Source organism: Petaurus breviceps, unplaced genomic scaffold (genome assembly GCF_028583685.1).
Source record: "Petaurus breviceps papuanus isolate PSGF00001 unplaced genomic scaffold, PetGlider_PUasm1.0 90925, whole genome shotgun sequence".
Lineage (NCBI taxonomy): Eukaryota > Metazoa > Chordata > Mammalia > Diprotodontia > Petauridae > Petaurus > Petaurus breviceps.
The window spans coordinates 10995040-11013942 of record NW_027187380.1 but is presented as its reverse complement, the minus strand read 5'-3'; the positions used below and the strand labels follow the sequence as shown (position 1 = coordinate 11013942).

At 43.0% G+C, this 18903-nt stretch overlaps 1 protein-coding gene across 6 annotated transcripts in view; it reads right to left on the bottom strand.

The window, feature by feature from the left end:
- Window positions 1-18903, bottom strand: part of RHBDF2 (rhomboid 5 homolog 2) — a 50489-nt gene that overhangs the window by 23007 nt on the left and 8579 nt on the right. The window contains exon 1 of one of the 6 annotated variants that reach the window (XM_069076301.1): window positions 6099-6235. The exons of the other annotated variants lie outside the window; for them this stretch is intronic. The gene's annotated coding sequence lies outside the window, so the exon portion shown is untranslated. Of the gene's footprint in view, window positions 1-6098; window positions 6236-18903 lie in introns of those variants that run through there. 6 annotated transcript variants of the gene reach the window in all.

Here is an 18903-nt window from a genome sequence, read left to right as displayed (position 1 = left end):
GGCAGTGAACTCAAAATACCCTCTCTCCCTCCATGCTGAACTGGTTCATGTGTTGGAAGCTGAGTAGAAAGGCTATTCTGTGGCCCCAAAACTGCCTGCACCCCTCCCCCCCAGCTTGTACCCTCTAACTTACCCTGGGGGTAGCTCTAAGACAGTAACCCTAACTAGGACCTCTTCATGAAAAATTTCTTGGCTTGGCAGTGCTTTCTCAGGGGCTGAGATGCAGGAGGGCAGCAGGCAGGCAGGGCGTGGGAGGGCAGCAGCAGGCGGGCAGGGCACAGAAGCCACCATTGTGTGGGCACACACTGCCCCCAGTGCAGTGAGGTCAGGCAGATCAGGGCAGTGAGGCATTCTGGGTAGCCCCCACCTATTCCCCTTGGGCTCTGTCACACTAACTAGGCAGCCAAGAGTGAGGATGGGAACCTCTCTGTGTAATTGTGTAATCATCTGTACACTCCTGGTGATTTTTTTTTTTGCTAGATGGTAATAAAGTGGATTCCAGCAGGGTACAAATAGGAAGAAACCTACATTTGGAGCCTGGGCACCCATGTTCAAATCCTAGCCCCACTATTTCCTGAACTTGGTCAAGATATCTAGAATCATAGGACTTTAGAGATGGAAAAGAAGAAGCCATCTTATCATGTCCTTTTCATTCTATAGGCAAGGAAACCAAGGCCTAGAAAAGTTCAACACTTGCCCAAGGTTATGAAGGAAGTTAAGGGCCAAGACTTAAATGTGACTCCAAATCTCACACATCACTTTACCTCCCCACCCCCCATGCACCTCAGTTTCCCTATCTATAAAATGAGGCTAATATCTGAACTACCTACCTCACAGGACTGTTATGGGAATTCAAAAGAGAATAAACAAGCCAGAAGGATCCTACTAGATCATTTCTTGGTTGCAGATCTAGCCCCTGACTGCCAACAGTATGGCAGTCCAGACTTTATGGTCCTTGCCCCCCTGACTACCTCTACATCCCTCTTGCTGGACTTCTAGGTCCATTTTTTCTCTCTACTGTCTAGGCTCACAGTCCTTTATCTCTTGAAAGAATCCTGATTTCTCTGCTACCAGGATGGAGCAGGATAACAGAGGAGTACTGATTAGGGAGTCTGAGGATCTGGATTCCTATCTCACTTCTAATGCTTACTGGGACAACCTGGAGTCAGAAAGACCTGAGTTCAAATCTGGCCTCAGACACTTACTAGCTGTGTAACCCTGGGCAAGTCACTTCACCCTGTCTGCCTCAGTTTCCTCATCTGTAAAATGGGCTGGAGAAGGAAAGGCAAACTCTGGTATACACTCTGGTATCTCTGCCAAGAAAACCCCAAATGGGGTGATGGAGAGCAAGACACAACTGAAGTGACTTGAACAACAGTGACGATGCTTATTACCCTTGAGCTACGGTCACTTACCCTCCCTGTGACTCATTTTTCTAATTTGTAAAATGAAAGCATTTGACTAGATGGCCTGAGTTCCCTTCCACCTCTAAAGGGATGATCCATCCTATGACCTGTGGGCCATGCCTACTGAAGAGATTAAGTAAAATAAAAGGTTAACACATTCAGATCAGAGACTCCGGGCAAGTTGGGTTAGTTCCATGGGAAACTCCCAGTGTAACAATCTCTTCCTGCCCCAGCCAAGGCTTTCTTTAGTAGGGATTTGGGAGAGGAGGGGGCAGAATGGAGTGTGTATCATATGAGACAGTGTGGTATTGTGGAAAGAATGTATAATAAAAAACAAAAACAGAGATGAAAACAAAAAGAATGCTGGCTTTGAAGCAATAGGATTTGAATTCTGGGTTTGAATTCTGCCTCTCAAACTTACTACTTATATGACCTTAAACCAGACAGTTCACCACTCTGGGCCTCAGTTTCCTCACTTGTAAAATGAGAGTTGGAAGAGATTGCCTCTGAGCTCCCCTATATCTCAGAATCAGTAATCTGATGGTTTATTAAAAGCAAAAGACATTAAAATTTTTCTCTTACTGAAGAGTTTAAGAAAAGGCTCTGGACAGGGAGTTACTTCTCATCCTAGTAATGCAGTTGAGTAATGAGGTGAACCTGAGCAGGTCACTGACTACATTTCTTTTTTCTTTTCCTTTTTTTTTTTTGAGGGGGTAAGGCAAGGCAAGTGGGGTTAAGTGACTTGCCCAAGGTCACACAGCTATTTAAGTGTCAAGTGTCTGAGGTTGGATTTGAATGTAGGTCCTCCTGACTCCAGGGCCAGTGCTCTATTCACTGTGTCACCTAGCTGTCCCCTGACTACATTTCTTTAAACTTCATTTTCTTTATCTGTAAAACTAGTAGGGGGCAGTTAAGGTGGCACAGTGGATAAAATGCCAGGCTTGGAGTCAGGAAGACCTCACTTCAAATCCAGCCTCAGACACTTACTAGCTGAGTGACCCTGAGCAAATCATTTAACTCTGTTTGCCCCAGTTTCCTCATCTGTAAAATGAGCTGGAGAAGGAAATGGTAAACCACTCCAGTATCTCTGTCAAGAAAACTCTAAAAGGAGTCACAAAGAGTTGGACAGGACTGAAAATAACTAAATAGTAACAACAAAAATGAGAAGGGTTTACTGGCTCTCTTAAGGTAGCTCCCAGATGTGAAATCTGGAAAAAAATATTGTTTAAAGTACAATATTCCCTGCTTTTTCTCTGGTCATGAGTTGTACGGGCATTGAGGGACTGACCAGGAAGCCATATAATAAATGCTGCATAAAAGGGATGGGGTGGGGCTGGGTTCTGGATACAGGAAAGCTACCTCCTGATTTTTTCTACAATGCAGGACTCAGAAAGTGGTTCAGCTTCACTGACACTCCCTGCAAAGATGGTGAAGGCTGCCTCACTCCCTCACCCCCTCATTCCCTCAACACAAGGTTTGGAGAAGATCAGATGTCAGAGACAAAGTAGAAGAAAGTACCAGGGTGCCCAGGTTTGTAAAAGTCCCTACTCTGAATTTCTCTCTCTCACCCTAGAGGCTATTGCTCACAGTAGAGGAAATTGCAACATCCTGGGACCAGGGCTCCACCAGGCTTGTACAGCCACAACAACTCCACATGACTAACTAGGCACCCTGCACAGCCAGAACAGGGGACCAGGGAGGAAAGAACCTGTTTCTCTACCTTGCCATCCACATCCCAACCTAGAAAACAACTTTCTTCCTTTCTTCTTCTCTCCCCACCCCCTTTCTACCTTTCCCCTTCCTTCTTTCCCTGCCTTATATTCCTTCTTTCCTCCCTCCCTCCCTTCTTTCCTTCCTGCTACCTTCCTCAAGCTTGAGGACTTGAACAACTCTGAATCTCCTCCAGGAAAAAGTTTTGGGATTAAGCCATGGAATAGCTAGGGTTAAGCAGAGGGGTTTTAGATTTCGAAGGAACATTAAGGGTCTATTTTCATTTTACAGGGGCAGACACAAGCCTAGAGAAATGACTTTCCCACAGTCACACAGCCAGGGAAGCAGACAGTGAGTGTAGAGATTACAGGAGACAATCCTCCCTATATTCACCATGGGGCTCACTCTTGGAAAACCTGTTTAAGTCCTGATGGAGGAGGAAGAGCAACAGAGAGTATGTGAACTAGAGGTCAAATTACCTGGAGGGAGTTACTAAATGCCATTCAGCCTTTTCATCTTTCCCCCTTTCTTTTTCCTCAATCTCCTCCCTCCAGCCCATCAATGCCCCCAAACTGAAACAATCCACACTGGCCCTACTTCAGAGACCAAGCGTGATTGCCACACTTTCCTTAGGCTGTGATCCCAGGAGGGAAAGGGCAGGGAAGAAGCAGACAGGTATAAGACCAACCCACTTGGGGAATCAGGTTTTCCAGGAAAGGGTGGGTCTAGGCCACCACTCCCAGTCCAGACGATCTCAACATCTCCAGGCCACCAGGAATGAGCTAGGCAGACTCAGCTTCTGCTAGGTCAGGCACCGCTTTCTCCAAATATTCATATCTCCAGTTCTATTTTAACCAGTGGGCAAGGTTATGTATGAAGTAGTATGACCTGGCCTTCAATTACATATGGCCCTTTTCCCATCTATAACCAGGAAGAAAGCTCCTCCAAAAGACTTTCTCAGATACAAATTTTTTTAAAGTGATTAACTAGGTAAAAGAGAAAATTGTTTTTAAAAATTGCCAATTACACAGATAATATAATAGTGATACCATGCCCCAAATCTATGGGAGGTGGCCAAAGCTGTTCTTGGAGGCAAATGCTAACACTGGATGACTATTACTAATAAGAAAGAAGAAATTAATAGTCAGTATTTAATGGTAAACAGCAACAAAGCATTATACTAACAGAACATAGAAAAAACGAAACATAGGGGCGGCTAGGTGGCGCAGTGAGTAAAGCGCCTGTCCCAGAGTCAGGAGAACCAGAGTTCGGTTCCGGCCCCAGACACTTAACACCCACACAAAAAAACTAGCCGTGTAACCTTAGGCAAGTTACTTAACCCCAGTTGCCCTCCAAAAGGCAAAAAAAAAAAAAAAAAGAAAAAACGAAAACAACTGAGACCAGAGCAGAGAATCAATACAACTGAAAAAGTCTCTTTTTCATCACAGTTTTCACTGTCCTTGACAATATTTGGTCTTATTCAACTTGCTCCATAGCCCACTCTGCCCAGGATATGTCCCACTGATAGCCAAACAAGCACAGAATTGAGATCAGCAGAAGAGAGGATATCCAAGTGGAGATGAAATGAATGAAATGAAATGAAATCAAATTGGGATTTGATCAAGGGGTCTCCTCTCTATTATTCAAGTCAGGGGTGGGGAACCTATGGCCTCTAGGCCACATGTGGGCAGGCTCCCCACCTGTGATCCAAGAGATACGATCAGAAACCCAAGGGAAAAAGTTTGTGGTGGGGATGGAAGAGGGTGTTGGGGTGGGGTTAGTGATGTAGCTCCTCTGAAATCCAGTCACCTGAAACCAGAAAGTGAAACTACTTCAACTTCCAGGCCAGATTCCGAACTGGGCGAAGAGGATGAGTCAGCTAAACTCCTCTGGGAGAGTGGCTTGCCCAAAGTGGACAAGGAGCTCTAACAACAGCTCTGGGGATGGCTGGCCAGGGAACCTAACCTGGCTGAATCACAGGATGAGACAGGAGCCCCAAAACAGGTTCGTTCTGTCCCAAAGGTAAACATTTCTCCCTGGCTGCTTCCCCACCACGGAAACCGAAACCTGACTCCCTCCAACTCCCAGTGGCCTTTCTGGGAACCCAGGCTGTTTTTAGAAAGCTGCAAAGAGGAAGCAGGAGCCGCAACAACACACACCCACTGTGCATTCAGGAGCAAAACTGTTATGTTGACCTCAGAGTGGATCCCAGGACCTCCTGTCAGGTTTCCCCCACCCCCTCAGAAAAAGTAGCTTTGGTCATATGATCACCCACCCAACCCAGCACCCACGACACCCAGTCATTCAGCAAAGGAACATCCTTTCAGCCTAATTGGGGGTAGGGAGAGCAGCAGGGATGGAGGAAAAGAAGGGCAAGAATGAACCTGTCTTTCTGTCTTATCAGTCTGTCTTGCTCCTAGTATTTACATGCCTGACACATAGTAAAGAAATGCTTATTAACTACCAGGGAAGGGAACAATTTGGGGAAAAGAGGATGCCTAACAGGGTTTGGGGTGGAGGGAGACAGGAGAGTAGGTGGCAAGGATTTCCACTTTGGGATTGAACACAATCAGTTTGGAGATTATAAAAAGGGGAAGAAAAAAAGCATCAAGGATGGTAAAAAACCAACACTGCTGCCTCCAGGACCAAACAGCAGCCCTCCCTCCCCTAGACTCACATCTAACTTCCCAAGAAAACCCAAGAGACCTAGCAAGTCTGCATGGCTGTGAAATAAACACATCATATACCACTCCTACCTCCCCCTGGGACAGACACTCAAAGAAGACTGGAATAAGCCCTTCGTAGGTCCATACCCAGACTCCCCAAACCATTCGAAGATGCTTCTCTGAAAAGGGGGTCCCTTCTTGGCTCAAGAGCTCCAGGCTCTCAAAGGCTCCCACCATCTCAGGAATAAGGTTGGAAAGCCAACAGTGCCTTTGAGACTGGTTCAGAGGGATGCCCCAGGCCCAGACCCTGACCCACCTCATTCTTCCAGCCAGACTCAGGTCCATTTGCTCCATGTCCAGACAGACCTAGGCCCATACAAGGTACAGGACTCTCCAGAACCCAATTCATGTAGCCCTCCTATAATGCTCTGCAAACCACATGTTGCAGCCACAGGCTAGAAGGTGGAGGAAGCGGGTTAGATGTCAGTCTCCCAGAGAGTCCCAGTAGCAGTGTGAAGGGGGAAGGGAAAAAGCAGTCACCAACTTTTCACATTGCTCCTTCATTCCAGTCATGGGCCAGGAGGCTAGGAACCCTATTCCCAAAACATCTGTCTCCCCTCTTCCTTTATCCCAGTTTTAGGCTGGTTATTAATTAGTTTGGCTTCCCCCGATTAGATTGTGAGCTCCTTAAGAGAGGAGGAAAAAAAATTCTTTTTAGGTTTTAAAATTTTTAAAATAAAGAGAGAGAGGTGGGGTGGGGGTGGAACAAAGACTGTTTTTTTCCTTTCTTTTGATCTCTGGGGCTTACCATACTGTCTGACACACAGTAGGCATTTAATAAATGCTTATGTTACCTCAGGCAAGTCACTTAACCCCAACTGCCCTCCAAAAAAAAAAAAAAAGCAAAAGAAATAAATAAATGCTTATGGACTCCACTTAGCACAGTTTTATATATAAATGAATCTGGATGACTGGATGGTGATGAAATTTAGGACACATCCCTTCCCCAACAGTGCCTCAGACATGAAGCAAGTCAAGTGCAGTCATCTGGCCCTTCAATGGGCTCTCAAGCTTCTAAATCTGCCCAGAGTGCAGCCACCATTAACATCAACTTAAATAGAAATGCTGGCTGCAAACTGACTTAGAGAACCACATATTAACATTATCTACGTTGTACTGTATTTTTATTTATTTTGTGAAATACTTCCCAATTACATTTTAATTTAATCTAGAATACAGTTTTTAACCACAGGAGCATAATTGCTGAGTCTCTGGGGAAAGCTTTAGGGACATTTTCCACAAAGGGCATCTTGAGTGTTTACTCCCACCCCCCAATGGCAGGTAGCTCAGGTCCCTGTCCAGAATCCCTACTACCACAAAATCTCCAAGAACCCGGCATCATTTAAAAAAAATATTCAGGGGGGCAGGTAGGTAGCAAAGTGGATAAAGCACTGGCCCTGAGGTCAGGAGGACCTAAGTTCAAATCAGGCCTACTAGCTGTGTGACACTGGGTAAGTCACTTAACCCTAATTGCCTCTAAAAAAGAAAAAGAAAGAAAAAAATATTCCACGTATTCTCCACCTCATCTCCCCCCCCTCCCCCCCCATATCTTGGAGCTGGGGAGAGGCTGCAGTTTACATTATTCTTCTTACTGCCAACAGAGGTCACATCTTCAAAAAGCTTTCTGGTATGGGGTATAACCTTCAGGATCTTTGGGCAGGAAGGTTCTTTAAACTCACCCCAGGCAGCCAGTACCAAACTCCTAGGAAGGAAACTCTACATCCTTCTTGGGTCTCCTGGTACAATTCCACTGTATGACATCTCCCCCATCCCTGCCCAGTTCCAGTGTGGAAACCTGGGTTCAATTGTTGTCTCTTGTAACTTACTGGCTATAAGACCCTAACCTTAATTAACTTTACTTCTTCAGGCCTCACTTTCCTTTTTCCATAAAATGGATATAATACTATACTAACTACCTCACAGGGTTGGTTAATGACTATCAAACAGCTTTGAAATGCCAAAGGTGCCATAAAAATGTAAGATGAGATTACTAACTTAATTAAAATAGCTGTTAACCACAGCAAAGGCAGGCAGTCACTGTCAGTCAACAAGAATATCTATTAAGTTCTTACTATGTGGCACGGCCTGGGGTAAGCAGTGGGTGTGTAAAACAAGGCAAAAACACATGGAGCTCCCTTTCAAAAGAAGGAGCAGCCCGGTGAAGGGGCACAAAGGACAAATGGAAGAGCCTGATTTCAAATTCTGCCTCAGCTCCCAGTGCAAGTGAAATCACCTCTCTGGTCTCCTTTCTCTCATCTGTGAAGTAGGGAAGATGGACAAGAATATCACTACAATCCCTTCCAGTTTTAAATCCTGACACTCCGTCCTGTGCCTTTAAAACACTCTCAGCTGTCTCTCCTCCGTGTGAAATGATCCCAGTTCCTTCCTACCCAAGCACTAGGAACTTGTTTTGCTTGATTGTTGCAAGGGTTTTTTTTTTTTTATGGTTTTTGCTTTATTGGTGAAATAGAGGGAATGTGGGAGAGAGAGAAAACAAATTTTTATTACTTGAAAAAAATTAAATTTTTCCTTTTCCCTGCTGAAATAAAGTTTGCTCAACAGAGAGAATGCTAGGTGGAGACTGAGTTGGGATGAGGATGGCAAGGTGGAAAAACAGGTTCTTTTCTCCCTGGTCCCATGGCTCTGTGAGAGGTCTTAAAGATGTCTCTTTCTACTCGCTATGTCTAGTTGGCCTCAGACTCCAGGATACTTCACCCCCTCCATCTTCCATCTGCCACTCTGTCACAGGACATCCCCTTTCCCTCCTAGGCTAGAACAGTAATCTAACACCACCATAACTTCTAGCAAGGGCAAATCAATAAACTGCCCTATTGCTCTAATCACTCTCTCTAAGACTTTCAAGACTCAAAACCAAGAAGCCTATCACTCCAAATCTAAGTGATCTCCCTCAATTAGAACAGAAGCTCCTTGAGGGCTGGGCCTGTCCGGTTTTAGCATTTATATCTCTGGAGTTCAATACACTTTGGCAAGTACAGGATGAGGTAAGGTAGAGAAAGTACTGAATAGCCTAGAGTCAGGAAGCCTCATCTTCCTGAGTTCAGATCTGGCCTCAGATATTGACTAGCTATATGACCCTGGGCAAGTCACTTGACCCTATTTGCCTCAGTTTTCACATCTATAAAATGAGCTAGAGAAGGAAATGACAAACCACTCTAGTATCTTTTCCAAGAAAACCCCAAATGGGGTCATGAAAAGCCGAAGCAGATGCTGGAAAATGACTGAACAGTTACAACAAAGCAAGGGGATAAATGCTTTGTCATTCATTCATTTCTTCCCTTAGAAAGAATCCAGTCAAATACAAGCATTAAAAAGCTAGTAAACTAGACTTCCCAGAACACTCCCTGGGGCTGGTTATTTCCCAGAATAAGTTTTAACAGTGACAAAACAGTCTAACAGAGTGCTAGAAAGGAGAACACAATAGCCCCAGCAGGGTTTTCTCTACCCAAGCAGCCTCCCTGGGGGATCTGGCTTTGTCTCAGAGGTTCCCAAATTTATTTGGTCTACTGCCCCCTTTTTTTTGGGGGGGGGGAGGATTAGTCAACACCCCCCTGGAAATCTACTTTCTTAACTCCCCACCTTTTTAAAAATTTTTGTCATTTTAAAGTGCTATGGGCCCCTGGATCATTCCAGTGCCACCCCTCCCCCCCCAAGAGGGGGTATTGTCCACTTTGGGAAAGTATGAAACTGCTCCACTACTTGAGTGTCTTTTTTTTTTCTTTTTGGAGGGGGGAAGGCAGGGCAGTTGGGGTTAAGTGACTTGTCCAAGGTCACAGGGCTAGTAAGTGTTAAATGTCTGAAGCTGGATTTGAACTCAGGTCCATCCACCTGACACCAGGGCCAATGATCTACTCACTTCGCCACCTAGCCATCCCAGGAGTGTCTCTTAAACATGGAGAGAGGCAGCATGGTAGGGCAGATGGGGACCTGGACTTGGGAGTTAGAAGACTTGGGTGTGACTCCTTTTAGTTTCCACACTTACTAAACCTGGCTGAACATACTGGCAAAATCACTTTGTCTCCCCAAAGCCTCAAGTTTCCCCATCTGTAGAATGGGGAAAGGAGGCAGCTAGGTGCCTCAATGGATAGAGTGCTAGACCTGGAATCAGGAAGACCTGAGTTCAGATCTAGCCTCAGATACTTACTAGCTGTGTGACCCTGGGCAACTCACTTCACCCTGTTTGCCTCAGTTTCCTTATCTGTAAAATAAGCTAAAGAAAGAAATGGCAAATCACTCCAGTATCTTTGCCAAGAAAACCTTAAGTAGGGTCATGAAGAGTCTGACACGACTGAAGGACTGAATAACAACAAAATGGGGATAATAATATTTACAATAATACTCCATGAGGCATGTGATAGAAGAAGAGCTCTGTGAAACTGAGAACATTTGTAGAAAAGTATTCTACTCATGCCTTTCAAATAAAGTTCAATGTCTTGTTTCTCTGCCAAAAAGAACGACCACTGGAAAAGACAATAAAAATGGCAAGCAGACAGTTGGATTCCCAAGATAGGAAGGGAAAGGGGGGGGGGGGCGGCTAGGTGGTGCAGTGAATAGAACACTGGCCCTGGAGTCAGGAGGACCTGAGTTCAAATCCAGCCTCAGACACTTAACACAGAAAGCAGCCATATGACCTTGGGCAAGTCACTTAACCCCAATTGCCCTCCAAAAAGCAAAAAAAAAAAGTAAAAAGGTAGGAAGGGAAAGAAGGGAATAAGCATTTGTTAAATGCTTACTTTACATGTACTGTGCTAAGTACTTCACAAATATTCCCTCATTTGATCCTTGCAAGTATACCCCATTTTATAGCTGAGGCAGCTAGGTGCTGTAGTGGATAGAATGTCAGGCCCGAGTCAGGAAGACTCATCTTCATGAGTTCAAAATCTGGTCTGACACTAGTTGTGTGACCCTGGGCTAGTCACTTCACCCTGTTTGCCTCAGTTTCCTCATCTGTAAAATGAGCTGGAGTAGGAAATGACAAACCATTCCAGAATCTTTGCCAAGAAAACCCCAAATAGGGTCATGAAGGGTCTCACATGACTGAAATGACTTAACAACAAACAGTTGAAGAAATTGAGGGAGACAAAGGTTAAATGATTTACCCAGAGTCACAGAGTTATTGAGTGTCTGAGGCCATATTTGAACTCAGGTCTTCCTGAGTTCAGTGCTCTAGAAGCCCAGTACTCTATCTACTGTGCCACCTAAATAAGGAAATATCTGGTGACCCTTGCTGAATTCAAATCACATGGCTACATCTTTAAGCAGCTAGGTAGTACAGTGAGAAGAGCTTGGGGCCTAACATCAGGAAGACCTGAGTTCAAATCCCACCTCAAACACTCACCAGCTGTTCAACCCTGGGCTAGTCACTTAACCCTGTTGGCCTCAGTTTCATCATCCATAAAATGAGCTGGAGAAGGAAATGGCAAACAATTCCAGTATCTTTGCCACAAAAACCCCAAATGGGGTCACAAAGAGTCAGACACAACAGAAACAAATGAAGCTACATCCTTACTGTAAAAAAAGGGCAGATGTGATTCTTTTCCCCTCTCCCCAACTTTTCAGTTTCCTTTTATATGTTGTATTCCTTATTAGAATGTAAGTTCTTTGAGGACAGGGACAACTATTCTGTTGGCAATTATATCCCCAGGGTTTAATAAAGTTTAACACATAAGAACTTTGTTGAGCTAAACCACTGTCAGTGATGTCTAAAAGTGGAAAATGTGCAAAGTATGGTAGGACCAGAGAAAAGCAACTCTTCAAAAAAAGGGAAGAAAACAGAATTTGCAAACTTTAAGTTTGTTTTTGGTTCCTGGGAAAATTCTAGAACAGATCATTAAACAGATGGTTGGTTAATGTCTAGAAATAGAAGTGGTGATTCCAAAAAAAACCAGCATGGCTTTATCACACCAAACTAACCTCATCTATCCATCCATTTATTTATTTATTTTTGACAGAGTTATTGAACTTTTAGATCAATCAGAGGAATTATGCAGATTTCAGGAAAGCATCTGATAAAGAAGTTCATAATATTCTTCTGAAAAATATGGAGATTTGTGGACTATATGATAATATAGTCAGATTGATTTGAAACTGGTTGAGTGGTCAACCTCAAAGCAGCTCTTAATGGGTTACTGTCAACTTGGTAGGAGGTCCCCAGTGTAGTGCCACCATGATCTGTGCTGGATATTGTTGGGTCAAATTTTTTTACCTATGAGTTGGACAAAGGTACTGACAGTATTCTGATCAAATTTTAAAATGAAAAGAATATAATAGTTAATAACAATTAACATTTATTTAGTGCTTACTATGTCCCAGGCACTGCGCTAAACACTTTACAATTATCTTATTTGATCCTCACAACATCTCTGGGAGATGCTATTATTAGTATATATTATTAATAGGTGCTATTATTATCCCCATTTTACAGATGGGGAAACTGAGGCAATCAGAAGGGTGTTTTTTTTTTTAATGACCTACCCAGGACTACACAGCTACAATGTGTTTGAAGTTGGCTATGAATCCAGATATTCCCAACTTCAGGCCCACTGCACCATCTAGCTGCCCTAAATAACAAAATGATGCCCCCCCCCCCCAAACACCCACAAAACCCAAAAGGGATAGTTACTATTCAGGATGACACTCAAGATCCAAAAAAGACTTTATCTGGTGAGATCTAAAAAGATGAAATTCAATATGGACACAGATAACATTTTGTACTTGGGTTAAAAAATCAATTTCATAAGTACGTGATTAGAGAGAAATGATTCCGCAACAGTTTGTGCGAAAGAGATTGGTGGGTGGAGGCTGTACTACAAACTCATTCATCAGCAATGAAAGGTAGCATCCAAAAAAAAAAGCTAATGTGATCTAGGACCTCGTGGCTTCCAGGAAAAAAGAGGTGAAAAGATTGAGAAGACAGACAACCTTGAGTCCATATCATAAGAAAATCATTTGAAGAAACAATGGATGTTTGACTTAGAAGACTGGGTGAGGAGAACAGGGGAAAACATGATTGAAGGGTCACTGGGTGAGAGGGATAAAGCTTGTTCTGTTTCTCCCCAGAGGGAGGAATTCAGAGAAATGAGTAGAAATTGCAAATAAGTAAACACAAATTTCTTACCAATTTGTTGTTCTTGAGTTGTTTCAGTTGTATTTAACTCTTTGTGACCTCATTTTTCTTGGCAAAGGTACTAGAGTGGTTTGCCATTTCCTTCTGCAGCTCATTTTACAGATGAGGAAACTGAGGCAAACAGGGTAAGTGACTAGCCTAGGGTCACACAGCTAGTACGTGTCTGAGACTGGATTTGAACTCAGATTTTCCTGATTTCAAGCCTCAATGCTCCATCTACTGCACCACCTAGATGCCTCCTAACTATTAGGGATGTCCAAAAGTGGAATGAGCTGCCTCAAGAGGTAATGAGTTCCATCTCCTTGGAGTTGAGGATAGATGACCCCTGGCTAAGTATGTTATAGTGGGAATTCTTTCAGGTATAGGTTGGCTTAACCGCCAAAGGTCCCTTCCACCTCTCAAATTCTGTGATTCTGACAGAGGTAAGGACTGGACATATAGATTTTGGAGTCATGTGAAAAAATGAGAGTTTAGTCCATGGGAGTTGAGAAGACCAAAGAAAAGTATACCAAGTATGTCAAGAAAGAGAAAATAGAGAGAAAAGGGGCTGGAGAGGCAGAGCCAAGGTGGAGCGGTAAATAACAGTGTACGGAGCTTCCCTCCAACAGACCCTCCGAAGAGATCTAAAAATGTACCAGACCAAATCCTGATGGGGAAAGCCAGAAAAAGTCACAGGAAGTCATTTGTTCAGTCTAGCTTGGCATAGGAGACAGATAGAGTGGTCTTAAGACGTGGGGGAAGGTTGGGCCAGGAACTGGATGCTTTTAGGACCACTGCAGCACCCGAGATCCTAGGCCATATACTGGGACCCCCTGCGGTCAATACTAATTGTTAGCTTTGTCACACACTACACAGTGCCAGGTCACAGATCCAAGGCAGAGTGAGAAGGGCACTTGCATAGAGAAGGAAGAGAGTGGCAGCCCTAGATAGGGAGACTGTGGCCTGTATGTGGCAAAAGGAAGAAGTTCAGAAGCAGGGAGTAACAGTGGCTTAGATTAGAGCCCAAGCTCAGAGCAGGGTCTCAATTCCAGTATCTAGCACAAACTACAGAGGAAAAGCCCAGGCAGAAGTCCCAGACCAAAAGGAAGGCTACACTTCTGTCACTCTGAATCGATGAAGCTGAAAGGTCCCTGAGTCCAACAGCAGTCTACCAACCCAGGTCAGGAACTTGCAGAGCTCAAATGGAGAGGGAGGGGTTGGGGTAGAGGGGAAGCAATCAGATTTTGCCCTGGATCAGATCACTTTTGAAGCACCAAAAACTTGTAGGTCTTGTTCCTAAGATCCTGGAATAAAACACTATACAATACCCTAAGAAAGCACTAATAGAAACAGCTATTTCCTCCTGAAGGGTGAGTCCATCCCTAACAAGTCTGAGTCAGGAAGCAGGCTGGATAAATGGATAAACTAAAAAAAATAAAAATAAAAACCTTGCCATAATGAGCTATTATAGTGGCAGGGATGCCCAAAACACAAATGCAGAAAAGACTGACTCTAAAACATCTATTGGCAATGTCTCAGAAACCCCCCCCCCCAACTTGGACTCAAATTCAACAAGAATTCCTGAAAGAAATGAAGCAAGAATTTTTAAAACAATTAATTTTTTTTTTTTTTGTAAATGGAATGAGAGTACTTGAGGAAAATTTTGGAAAAGAAATGAGAACTGACAGAAAGAACTGGAAATGAACAGCAAATGGCAAAGAGGTATAAAACATTGTTTTCTCAAAATTCAAATGGACCAAAAAGAAGCCAATGACTTCCTAAGGCAACAAGAAATATGAAAGGCAGCTAGGTGGCACCATAAATAAAACACCTGACCTTGAGTCAAGAGAACATGAGCTCAAATCCTGCCTCAGACACTCAACACATTTACTAGCTGTGTGACCTTGAGCAAGTCACTTGACCCCAATTGCCTTGCCTTCCCCCCTCCAAAAAAAAAAGTATCAGGAAAAATAAAACACATTAAAAAAAGGAATATGAAAACAAAGTCAAACACCTTTTAAAAAATGGAAGAAAATGTAATCTATCTCAGGAAAAAAATAACCAGGAAAACAGATTAAGGAGAAAAAAATTTAGGAATCTGAGGGCAGCTAGGTGGCACAGTGAAATAGAAGGCAGGACCTGAAATGACTGAACAACAAATTGTTTGGAAAATTGTGCTTGCCTCTCTGCAAATTCTACTCATTTCTCCTGGTTTCTGCCTCTTCAGAGAAACACAACAGGCCAAACACCCTCCAAAAGACTCATCTTTCTGAGTACAAATCTGGCTTCAGACACTTACTAGCTGTGTGATCCTGAGCAAGTCACTTGACCCTGTTTGCCTCAAGAGGAGGAAATGGCAAACCACTCCAATATCATTGCCAAGAAATCAGGAAGAGTCAGACATCGCTGAAAAATGACTCAAGAACAAAGGACTATCTAAACGCTAACAAAAAAATAAAAAAAGAGCCTAGACATTATATCTCAAGAAACCTCAAAAGAAAACTGCTTAGCTCTCTTATAACAAGAGAGAACTGGAAAAATGGAAAGAATCTACTGGTCTACTCCTGAAAGAAACCCCAAAATGAAAATTCCCAGGAGCTTCATTGCTAATATCCAGATTGAACAGGTCACAGAAAAAATATGGCAAGTAGCCAGAAAAAAAAATTCACAAAACTAGCTGTGTGACCTTGGGCAAGTCACTTAACCCCAAATTGCCCTACCTTCTCCCCTCCAAAAAGAAAAAAAAAAGAGTTCAAGTACTGAGAGGACACAGTCAGGATCACACCCTATTTAGCAGCCATTTAAAATTATCAGAGAACTTGGAATACAATATTCCTGAAGGCAAGGGATATATAGGCTTACAGCTAAGAATAATGTACTCAGAAAAACTGAGTATATTGTTGCTACAGGGGAAAGAGATGGGTCTTTAATAAAACAGAAAGCTCCAAAGTGTGCTTGATGAGAAGTCCAGAGCTGTGAAGAAACTCTGAAGTTCTAACACAGGAGTGAAGAGAAACGTTAAAAAGGTAAACACAAATGAACAGTGATAAAGGACCAAAAGATAAACTGCTGACTTTCAACTATGGGGAGATGACGCATGTGTCCCCTCTGAAATCTATCATCAGAGTTCTTACAGAGAGTCCAATTAAAGAAGGCCTGGGAGGGGTTCTGTTATTTCTTCATGATCTTAATCATGGGAAGAAGAATACACTGTCAAAGAAGGGAAAGGAAGGTTAGGGAAAATTATCTCCTGTAATCAGGGTGAATGAGTAGATATCTATGTGAACAAGGGAGAGGGGGTGAGGGGAGCAGCTGACACTTGAACTTCACTCTTGTCTGGACTGGTTAAAGGAAGGAAGAGCACACCCAAACACACACACAGAAATACATTTCACTCAACAGGGAAATAGGAAAAATAGGAAAGGAGGAAAGAGGAAGGTGGATTTGGAGGGTGGGTAGATTAAGGGAGGGATTAGTGCTAAGCAAAATATTTATAGCTCTTTTTGAGGTGGCAAAGAAAGGAAACTGAAGGGATGTCCATAAATTGGAAAATGGATAAACAAGTTTATACACACACACACACACATTTATTTATTTATAAACAAGATAAACATATAAATGTGATGGGATACTATTACGCTGAATTCTTACCCACACAATGACCAACCAGGATAAGATTCTAGAGGACTAGTGATGAAACAAGCAACAAGCTGTTCACGTCCTAAGAAGTGGGCTTAGAATACAGAATGGGTCAATTATTATTTGGACATGGACAATGTGGAAATTTGTTTTGATTGACTCTACACGTTTTTTAATGGGTTTTGTTTTTCTTGTGTTTTCAATTGGGATGGGAGGATGAGAAGGCAAATCTTGGATGATTAAAACAAATAAAATATTACAACAGAAAGTTGGCTTTAGAGTTAGAAAGACAGGTTTCAGTTCTGTCTCTAACACATACTGGTTATATGACTGTGGGCAAGTTACTTAACCTCTTAGTGGTCCAGGCAACTTTCCAAGACTGTAACATGTGAAACAATTTACCTTGGTAGAGGGCAGTTCTTTACCAGGAGTTCCCTGATCTGATGAAATCATGGGGACCACTGGGTTAAAAAGTACTATAGAAGTGTAGGACATCATTACAAAGAATCTTAACGGATTCCTTTTAAGTTTATAATTAGTGATGATTATAACAACACTTTACATTTCTATATCACCTTATTTTAATAGTTTTATTTTAATATTATAATTAATACTTATCACTTATAATAGTTTACATTTCTTTTTTTTTTCTTTTTGGAGGGCAGGGAAATTGGGGTTAAGTGACTTGCCCAAGGTCACACGGCTAGTAAGTGTTAAGTGTCTGAGGCAGAATTTGAACTCAAGTCCTCCTGACTCCAGGGCTGGTAATCTATTCACTTCGTCACCTAGATGCTCCTATAGCTTACATTTCTATAGCATTTATTATTATTAAATTTTATATTTAATTTCTTTTATTTATATCTCCAGCACCTATCCTAGCACATTGTAGGTGCTTAATAAATACCTGTTGATTATTTGGGGGGGGGGGGCGGCGGGTTGGAGGGGTGGAGGGGAAAGGGTCTAGGATATCACTCTAGGGAATACCCATATCTAGAGAGACAGGGAAAATGACCTGCAGAAAGAAAACTAGGTCAGGGCAGTGTCACAAAGACCCAGGGAGGAAAGGGTGTCTCTGAGAAAACAGTGGTCAACAGTATTAAATGCTGCAGAGGAGTCAAGAAGAGTGAGGAATGAGAAGATTATTGGATTTAGCAATATAGGAATCACTGTCGAACCTTGGAAGAGGTTTTAGTTGAGTCATGGGGATGGATGTCAGACTGCAAGAGGCTGAAAGGTAAGTGTGTGAAAAAAAAAGTGCCAAGTGTAAACAGCTTTTTCTCAGAGTTTGGCTGTGAAAGAAGGATATAAAGTGATAACCTGAGAATATGGTAAGGTCTGGTGCTACTGTTGTAATCTCCCCTCTGTGGAAAATCTATGGAAAAAAAAATGTAAACGACTCAATAAACCACTAGGAAAATATGCTGCTATCTTCTGGAAGAACTTCCAGTGTTCTCCTCCAAGGGACCAGGTGGCTGACCCTCTCCCAAGGGCCCAACACAATGTGATTTATCTGTTGAGATAACTGGGCTTCCCTGAGTTCTCTGGTTTCAATGTTCTCATCTTTTTAAAGAGGAAGCCTATAAAACAGAAGCTGTATGTTAGGTCAGTGTGAATTCTAGTACTAATAACCCCTCCTCTTCATCTCCAGCTCAGTACAGATGAGCAGGAAACTGGGCAATGCTTTTCTCCAATTCAGCATGAGCTCACTCTGGAAATCCCCAGGCTATGACCAGGGTAATATTGACGACTTTTTAAAAGTATGTGGGTTCTGCCTAAGCCTCAGGTATGTGGGTAGCAAAGGGGATGAATCCCACCCAATCCTGTGCCATGGATAATAGGGTAACAAGTCATTTCCTTCCTTTCTTCTAGTAATCAAGTAATCAATCTGAGTAATCAAAGGAAACAGTAACTATATTGTTCTAAACCACTGAGTATGGCTGCCCTCTGCTGCCACCCCCCACCCAAAATGATCTCTGACAACTCAGCAATAGATTTCTGATGGGAAACCTTCCATAAGGCAAAAAAGGCTGATACCTACACTGCTGGACCTATGGCCGGGGTAACCAGGGGTTCAAGCCACTACTGTTCCCTTTTCTCTCAGCTTCCACCCCCCAACTCTTTCCAAGAAAATGCAAACACCTCTGGTGACTCCACATACCCTTCTGCAAATGCCCCCATGCCCTCTGAGGGAGTTTCCTTTTGGCAGAACTTATTCGTCTTTCCTTCTGAAGGAAAAGGACATCCATTTGGTGCCACAGGTTGCAGGTACAGACTGTCATAATACAGAATTGATCTGATT